Genomic DNA, 9,451 nt, shown 5'->3' with positions numbered 1-9,451 from the left:
ACTCCAGGCTGTGCCTGCAGCTTTCAGCTCCTTGGCACCAACTCCCACCTGCTCTCCTTGGAGAAGGAGCTGCCCGAGACACAGAGGGATGTTCATTTCTTGTCAGCAAACAGAACCAAGGGAAGGCACAGTTCAACACAATGCAAAAGTCATTCCTCTGCTGGATGGTAAATCCACTTTCCAGAGCAGACAGTCTCAGACCAATGGAAAACACATTCTGTACCCCGCACAGATCCCAAGATCCCTCAAACCCTCCCTGCCCCAATTCTGTCCAGATTTGCTCTGTGCACACACGAGTCCCATGCTGGAGGCACGAGCTCCCTCCGTGCCCAGAGGGAGGAAAAGAGGGAAAGTGGCTGAAGAGCTCTCTTGTGCAGAGCTAGAGCTGCACCGATCCCAATATTCTGGGCTCACGGGAACTTGATGCAACTCCCTCTGCAGCATCGGTTCCCTGGGTACAAATCTGCCTGGATGGCCGGGCCCAAGGAGTGCTGGGGAATGGAGTCACATCCAGGGCTGGCCCCAGGGCTCAGCATTGGGGCCAGCTCAGTTCAATCTCTTTATTGCTGATCTGGACGAGGGCATCGAGGGCACCCTCAGCCAGGTCCCAGGTGACCCCAGGCTGGGTGGGAGTGTGGCTGTGCTGGAGGGCAGGAAGCTCTGCAGAGGGATCTGGACAGGCTGCAGCGATGGGCCCAGCACAGCTGGATGGGGTTCACCAAGGCCCAGGGCCAGGTCCTGCCCTGGGCTCAAAACCAGCCCTAATCCCTGCCTAAGCCCTGCCCCTGATCCCCACAGCCTGTCCTGTTCCCTTCATCCCTCCATTGCCAGGGACTTTCTGGGACAGGGGAGCTCTTCTCTGGGTATGGACGGCAGTCCAAGAGCCACCACTGGAGTGGGAACCACAACTCATCAGGTTTGTGTCCTTTGGGGCTCAGAAACTGCTGAGACTCAGAGGCACAGAAGGTTTCTCTTCATGGCCCACATCAAAAAATGTAAACATGATAAAGTTTAAAAAACATCAAAACTCTTCCCTCAGCTTTGAGAGAGGTCCCAGCAACATCTGAATTTTCCACCATCCTCAAGGGATTTCCATAAAGGAACAGTTTTATACAAAGACATAAGAAAAGGTGATTCTAGAAGATATAAACACAATTGGGTGTTGATTGATGAGTTATTTCAACTTTGGAAAGTCTGGGAAATTCCCTGATGCTCCAAGTGTGAAGGCAGTCAATGGAGAGGCACTGGAATGAACTAGAGAGGAACTGGAGGAGGAAATCTGGGAGTAATGGGAAGGACACAGATCCTGCTGCTCTGGTGAAGAGATGTCCTTAGACATGGCCATTCAACAGGAGAGGTGGAAACACCTGAGTGAAGAGGGACATGAAATAATAGACAGAATAGTGGTAACACAAGTAGAGGGGAAGATCAGTGTTTCTTCTCCTGCCATCCGTACACTTCCAGGAAATTCCTGTTCTCTCCTGGTGGGAAAATTTGCCATTTCCTAAAAGCACTCAAATGACCCAGCTACTGAGGATGTGCTCATGCACCTCGCAAGCTGCAGGTCCCCGACAGCCCCAGAGGGCTCCTGTCCCATAAACATCTGCTCTGCTCCGGTCTGAAACAGGGAGCAGCATTGTCCCGAGATCATCAGAGAGCTGAGGTTGGAAGGGACCTCAGCAAGTCTACAGCCCAACCTGGCAGAAACTGGCTCAGACCAAGGCTTGATTTGCTCTGCATTGGAAAATCCCAAAGGACAGGGACAGGGCAGCATCTCAGCACCTGGCTGAGCCCATGGGAACAAAGGCTTCCTCATGTCCTGGCTGAAGCTCCTCTCATTCCCCTTCCACCCATTGGCTTTTGTCTCCCACCAGGCCCCCGGGGAAGAGCCTGGCTCTGTGTTCTCCATCACCTCCTCGGTGGCAGTGCCAGGCTGGGATGAGGAGCCCCTCAGCCTTCCCTTCTTGGGGCTGGACAAGCCCGGCTCCCTCAGCCTCTCCTCAGAGCCAAAGGGCTCCAGCCCCAGCTTGGAGGCCCTTCCCTAACGCTGCTCCAGCTGCTAGACATCTTTCCTGCCCTGGGGAACCCAAACCAGGCCACAGTGACCGGGATAATGCACGTCCTTGATGTCCTGGTCACGCAGCCCCAGCCCCTTTTCCCCATGTCCAGCTCTGGGGGTTGATTTGTGGAACATCCTTGGGGGAGGCTGCAGCGCTGGGGGACAGGAGGGAGCTGGGGGGAGAGGGGACCCTGCTCTGCACGAGCAGCAGGGGAGACTTCTCTGGGGGGGTGGAAATTTGAGGGGGGCCAGAGCAGAGTGACCAACACAGTGACCTCCCACAGCCTCTCTGGGATGTCACACAGCCCCCCTGTGATGTCACAGCCGACTCTGATATCACAGTTTGCTCTAGGATTTCTCAGCCCTCTCTGTGATGCCACGGCATGCTCTGCCATGTCTCACAGCCACCCTGGGATATCACAGCCCACTCTGTTATGTCCCACAGCTGCCCTGGGATGTCCAAGCCTGCTCTCTGATGTCATACAACTGCTCTCTGATGTCACACAGTCCCCTCTGTGATGCCATAGCTGCTCAATGACCTCACATAACCCACTCTGTGGTGTCAGAGCCCACTCTGGGACCTCCCACAACCCATTCTGTGATATCACACAGCCCCTTTCTGACACCACTCCTGCTCTGTGCCTCTATCACACACAGCCACAGAGGTGCCTCTTTGACACAGCCCCCTCTGGGACATCACACAGCCCCTCTCTGACCTCACAGCCCCCTCTCTGGAATGTATCTGTGATTCGTTAAATCCCGATATCCACGGACAAAAGACCCTCTAACTAATTAAAGTTAGAAAGTGGTGTGTTTATTCAGGCACCGGCGGGCGGCATGGGAGCAGCCTCCTAAAGACATGCCAGCCAAGCACAAGGTTCTTTGTTCTCTATTTATTACTCAAAGTTTTACATCTTCTACATATGTATGACCCCAGCACCTCCCATCCTCTGCTTCGTATTAAAATGAAATCATTATTCTTTCACTGCATGCGCAGTTTCTCTCTTGAATTGAGTTGGGGGTCTTGAATTGGGTCAGTGTTCCTGAAAGATGAAGTCAGGAATGTCTTCCTCACAGTGACCTTTTTACCTTCTTGCTGTTGCCAGGCCTTCATGACCTCTTGGCGCAGCCGAAGATCTCCTACTTTTGATTAATTTTTATGAATCTCAGATGCTGTTCCTGGTTCTATTGGTTTCAATCAGTTTCAATTTGTTTTGATGAGAGTTCTTTTATTCTGTTTCCTCCTACAAACAAAACTTTAAACAAAATATAATGGTAAATAATACATCACTTAGCTCTAGCTTAGGCATCTACTAATCATAAACTTACCTTTGTTTATACTGAATAAAGTAATTATAACAATTTCTCCTAATCCTTAGTTAGAATTTTAACCTTTTAGAACCTTGACTTAGTGACACCGTGGGGAATCATGGAATCAAGGAGCCCACTGTGACAATACGGATCCAAGGAGACCATGATGACACCATGGAACCTCCTGGAACCAAGGGTCCATTGTGAGACAGCAAGGCCTGTGGAACCAGGGAGCCATTGTGACACTGTGGGCCTCAGTGGAAAAAAGGACATTGTTGATTGTAATGAAGCTCATGGAAACTATGGGACATTGTGACACTGCAGAACCTCATGGAGCCAAGGACACCACATGGAGGAACCTTATGGAACCAAGGGGCCATTCCCACACTACAGAACCAAGGAGACCATGGTTGATGGTACAAACCTCATGGAACCAAGGGGCCATTGTTATACAGCGAGGCCGCATGGAACCAAGGGGCCATTGTGACACTGCGGGGCCCTGTGAACCAAATATTCATTGTGACACAGAGGGGCTGCTTGTAACCAATTGCGACACTGCGGATCCAAGAGACCACGGTGACACTACGGCACTTCATGGAACCAAGGGGCTGTTGTGACACACCAAGGCCTCGTGGAACCAAGGAGAGCATTGTGGCAGAGCAGAAGCAAGGAGGCCATTTGGACAGTATGGACCCTAAGGAAACCAAGGCTCCATTGTTCTACAGCAGGGCCTCCTGAAAGCAAGGAGCCATTGTGAACCTGTGGGGCATCATGGAGTCAGGGGCACCACTGCTACTGAAATCTGCTGGAGAGAAACCTTCTCACACAGTTTGGAGGATTTGAAAGCAGCTATTCTTTATTACAGCATGGTGGTCACTCGGGTGATCCTTCATGCATTGGAGTGCACTGAGCATGGAGTGAACAGAGTTTATATCAGACACACTGATTCCATATTCATTAGCTATCCCCACTTCCTTTGACTTTATTGGACATCGTTGTAGCCCTTATCACAAGTCCTATCTGTTTCTCCAAGGCTGTGCTGTTCTGTCCTACTGTCCTTGATAAGAGTTAATGTTGTTCTGTCCTACTGTCCTTGTCACAGTGCTCGCCCCACATGAGGGGTGTCTGCAACTCCCTCCAGCCAATGGGCTTGGGGTGGGCAAGTGTTCCCAAGGGAACAGGGACGGGACAGCTGGGCTGGACTGACCCAAGGGATGTTCCATTCCGTGTCACACCATGATCAGCAAGAAACTGAGACAAGCAGGAGGTGGAGGGCATTAATTTCTTTTTTAAGACATTTTTCTTTCAAACAGGAGGTGGAGGGCATTAATTTTTTTTAAGACATTTTTCTTGCAAACACATACAGAACCCTCTCCTGCCACAAGGTGGTTGAACATTTTCCACTGACAGGAGATTTCCTGCACATTTACTTTGCCTGTTTGTGGCTTTTTCTTTTTGTGGTTGGTTTGTTTGTGGGGTTTTTGTGTGGTTGTGGGTGGGTTCTGCTTTGGTTTTTTCTGGTTGGGTTTTGGTTTTTTCCCTATTGAACTTCCTTTCTTCTGATGCATAAGATTTTTCTTCCTTTTCCTGTGGCTTGGTTGGCACCTGATGGCAAGACAAATTGATCCAACTCAGTCCTCTTGCCCAATTCTGTTTTGCAGTCACCATTAATGAGATGAGTTTGGTTACAGACTCCCTGCAACTTGGCAGCATCCACAAAGGCATTGAAAGTGTGTTTCATCCCATTGTAGAGATATTAGAACTGTTCCCCAGTGGTGGTCAAGGGCTGGCCACTGAGGGATGGCACCAGGGAGTGGCTGCCAAGAGGACTCTGTACCATGGATGACATTTGACCCTCATTGTTCAGCCCAATTCCCACCCACCCCATGTTCCACTTCTTCAGCCCAGCTCTCACCAACCTGGCTCTGAGGAGACCCCAGCAGACCCTGGCACAGGCCTGGCTGGAGTCTGGGCACACAACATGCCCTTCTTTTCCCTCCCACAGGGCTTCTGCAATCCCTGCCTTGTCCTGCCAGTGCCTGGAATGGCTGCAGGAGCATTTGCCACATGCCCTTCCCTGCTGAGCCTGACCAGTCTGGGACTGTCCCAACACCTGGAGGAGAAGGCCAGTTCTTTCCCATAGGAAGGAAAGCACAGAGCCCTGGTGTTTCAGGGGCAGATTAGAAGCAACAAGCAGAGGCCAAGGCCAGCCAGAGCTGTCTGTCCTGGCAGCTTTTGTCTGGGAGAAAGCCTTGCATATAGGCAATTTTGGAGAAGTACCAGTTTTGGCCATGGGTGCCTGGACAGGAGGGACGGTTCTTTTCTATAGGAAGGAAAGCCCAGAGCCCCAGTGTGTGAAGGCAGGTGAGAGCCAGCTCTCAGGAAGCCAAGGGCAGCCAGACTTGTTGGTAATGGCAGCTTTTGTGTGGGAGCAATCCCTGGATATAGGGAATTCTGGAGGCAGAATCCCATTTCGGCCATGAATGCCTGGATGACAAGGACAGCTCTTTTCCCTTTGAAGGAAAGCCCAGAGCCCCAGTGTTTCAGGGGCACATGAAAGAGACCCTTGACATGCCAAGGTCAGTTGGAGCAGTCAGGCCAAGCCAACCACACCTGTTACCTGTTCCCTCGGATCCACGGGGCCCCGCAGTGTCACAATGTTGGTGTCATATTGGGTCCTTGGTTCCACGAGGCCCCACTGTGTCACAATGGTTCCTTGTTTCCATGGGGCCCAACAGGGTCCCAGTGGTTCCCCCCTGCTTCCATGAGGCCTTGCAGTGTCACAGGGGTCTCCTTGGTACCGCAGTATCACAATGGACTCTTGGTTCCATGGGGATTCACAATGTCAGAAGGGTCTCCTTGGTTCCACAAGGTCCTGCAGAGCCCCTTGATTCAAGGAGGCCTTGAAGTGTCATAATGGTCTTCAGAACTCCATGAGGCCCCGCAATATCACAATGGACCTTTGATTCCATGAGTCCCCACACTGTTACATGAATCCTTAGTTCCATGGGGCCCTGGAGTGTCACAATGCTCTCCTTGGTTCCATGGTGCCACACAGTGACACAACGGCCCCTTGGCCTGAGAAGGTCCCATAGTGTCACAATGGTTCCCTGCTTCCCTGAGGCCTTGTAGTGTCACAATGGACTCCTTGGTTCCATGGGGCTGCAAAGTGTCACAATGGCCCCTTGGTTCAATGGGGCCTGTGGTGTCACAACAGTCTCGGTGATTCCATAAGGCCCTGCAGTGTCACAGTAGACCATTGGTTCCATGAGACCCCACAGTGTCACAAGGGCCCCTTGGTTCCATTGAGCCCCACAGTGTCACTATGGTCACCTTGGTTCCACAAGGCCCTGAAGTGCCACAAGGGTCCTTTGGTTTCACAAGGCCTCAAAGTGTCAAAATGGCCCTTTGGTTTCATGAGGCCCCACTGTGCCACAATGGACCCTTGGCTCTGCAGTGTGAGAATGCCCCCTTGGGCCTTTGGAGCCTCACAGTGTCACTGTTGTGCCCTTGGTTCCACAAGGCCCTGCAGGGCCACAATGGTCCTTAGGTTCCATGAGGCCTCCAAGTGTCACAATGGTCTGCATGGTTCCATGGAGCCCCACTGGGTCACAGTGGTGAAAGGAATGAGATCAATTTGTCTTTACAAACAAACTGTGGGTCTGCTGATAGGTAGATACTGAGAGATAAAAGAAGCAATGGCAAGAACCATAAATTCCAAAAGAAAAGAAAAAGGGAGGGGTATACATTGGTAGGGTCTGTTTTAAGTGATTTGGGAAGTCTGTAGCTCTCAAGTACCTCAGCCAATGGGCAAAGAGAGAGGGAAATCGGCCAGGAAATTAGAAGAGAAAGGAGACTACATCCTCTAACAACTTGACAGACCCCAGAGAAATGCCCCATGTCCGCTTCCTTTATTCAAATACAGTAATGGGACTCCTCTGTCTCCATTTTGGACATAAACCTCTGGTGTTTTGGATTAATTTTCCTGGCAATGGCTTCCTTGGTTCCGTGATGCCTTTTAGTGTAACAATGGTCTCCTTGGTTTCATGGCATCAGAATGGACCCTGGGTGCCATGGAGCTCCACAGGGTCACAATGGTCCCTTTGATTCCATGAGGCCCTGCCGTGCTATAATGGCCCCTTGGTTATAGGAGGCTCTGCAGTGTCACAATGGCCCCTTGGTTCCAGTGGGTCCCAAAGTGCCATAATGGTCTCCATTGTTCCATGAAGCCCCACAATGTCTCTGTGGTCCCCTTGGTTCCACAGGGCTCCACAGTGTCACAATGGACCCTTGGTTCCATGAGGTTCCTCAGTCACAAGGGTCTCCTTGGACCTGCAGAGTCACAATGGCCCCATTGGCTCCATGTGGCCACTCTGTGTCACAGTGGCTCATGGTTCCATGTGCGTTCATACTGTCAACAACGATCTCCTTGGTTCCACAGTGCCACCATGGATCCTTGGATCTGCATTGGCACAATGGACCATTGGTTCCATGGGGTCCCACAGTGTCACTGTTGACTCCGTGGTTCTGTGAGTCCCTGCTGTCACCAAATCTCCAAAATATCAGCATAAGACTCCTTAACACTGATTTGGTGTTAAAGAGAGCATCATTTATTCAGGCCTGAGCTCCAGCAGGGGATAACTCCTAACCTTACGTGGACACGTGACTCTACAAGTGTGTTGATCACATCCAGTCGCTACATGCGTATTACAATTCACCCATTTCCTTAAAACCCACCCCAAAATCCCAGATTCAGTCCTTGTTTTTTCTATCCCTGCACCCTTGAGCCAGATGTCTTCTTCTTCTCTTCCAACCATCCCTGCTGGGAAAGCAGCCCCTGCATGCCTTGTTCCTCTGCTAAAAGTTCACAGACACGGCAAAAATAGAATGAACCCTTTTGGTCCCGAGCCCAAGGCTTTGTGTGCCAAGGCAGAGGCAGGCAGGACGCAGAGCTGCCAGCAAAGGAAGGGGCCAGCCAGGTGGGGCAGCCGGGGGGATGAGGACAGCCTGCAGGGACAGAGGCGCAGGGCAGGGACAGTGTGGCACAGCCTGGGCTGCAGAGGGCAGAGGGATGGGCAGCAGCTGCAAGGCCCTGACAGAGCCAACTTGTGCAGCACTTGGGCCATGGCTGCTGTCCCTGGCCCTGAGGCCAGCAGGAGACAAGTGACCCTTGCAGCCCTGGGGCCTCAGTGCCTCCTTGTCCCTGCTCAGCAGCCTGGCAGGGGCCGCCCCATGGTGCTGCCCTTGGCACTGCCCATCCCCACATCCCAGTGCCCCGGCAAGAGCCCTGAGCACTGAGGGAGGGACAGGATCTGCCTTGCCAGGGGCTGGGGCTCAGGCCTTGGCCCTTTGCATTCCTCAAACACATCCAGCTTTGCTCAGCAGCAGAGACACCTTTCCCTTGCTTGTCCCCCCCTGTCATCACTGCCTGCAGTGTTCTGCTCTGACTGGAACCTGGGGACACTTTCTCAGTCCTGTCCCTCAGTGGCACCCATTAAAACTTCAAGAAACTTCAGTGTTTCACGTTAACTTTGAGTTCTTTAGAAGTTTTTTGGACACACTCTCAGGGACTGAGACCAATGTAAACAACACCAGAGCCCCGAGAGGATCATTACAGTCCCTGTGCTGTGTCTGTGCTGCTGAGCTGGGCCGGGCTCCTGGCAAACAAAAAGACGTTTCTCCTAATGAGCAGCTCCTCTCCCAGCCCAGCAGGGCTGAGGGCACTGCCTGCAGGTGCCTGAGAGGAGTGAAGCAGACAGAGGCTTAAAGCAGCTAGAAGGACAATTCTGAGCTTATTCATGGAGAAATCTTCACCACTCCTGACACAGTGAGCCTCTGGCTGCAGGGATCCTCTAGAGCTGGCCCATGACAGGACTGCCATGGCTGTGAGGATGGCTCTGCTGCCGTTCCTGCCTTGGGGGAGGATGTGCTGCAGAGCGGGGCTGCCCTGGGCACCGTCAGAGGGACAGGGCAGGACGGCTCCTGCTGCCAGGGCCGGCTGCAGGCTGTGAAGGTGGGCAGCAGCCAGGGGTGCCCAGGGCTGTCCTGCAGAGCAGCTCCTGCAGCCCTGAGGGCTCTTTG

The sequence above is a fragment of the Aphelocoma coerulescens genome, unplaced genomic scaffold, assembly GCF_041296385.1.
Source record: "Aphelocoma coerulescens isolate FSJ_1873_10779 unplaced genomic scaffold, UR_Acoe_1.0 HiC_scaffold_60, whole genome shotgun sequence".
NCBI lineage: Eukaryota > Metazoa > Chordata > Aves > Passeriformes > Corvidae > Aphelocoma > Aphelocoma coerulescens.
Note: the sequence above shows the minus strand (reverse complement) of the source record.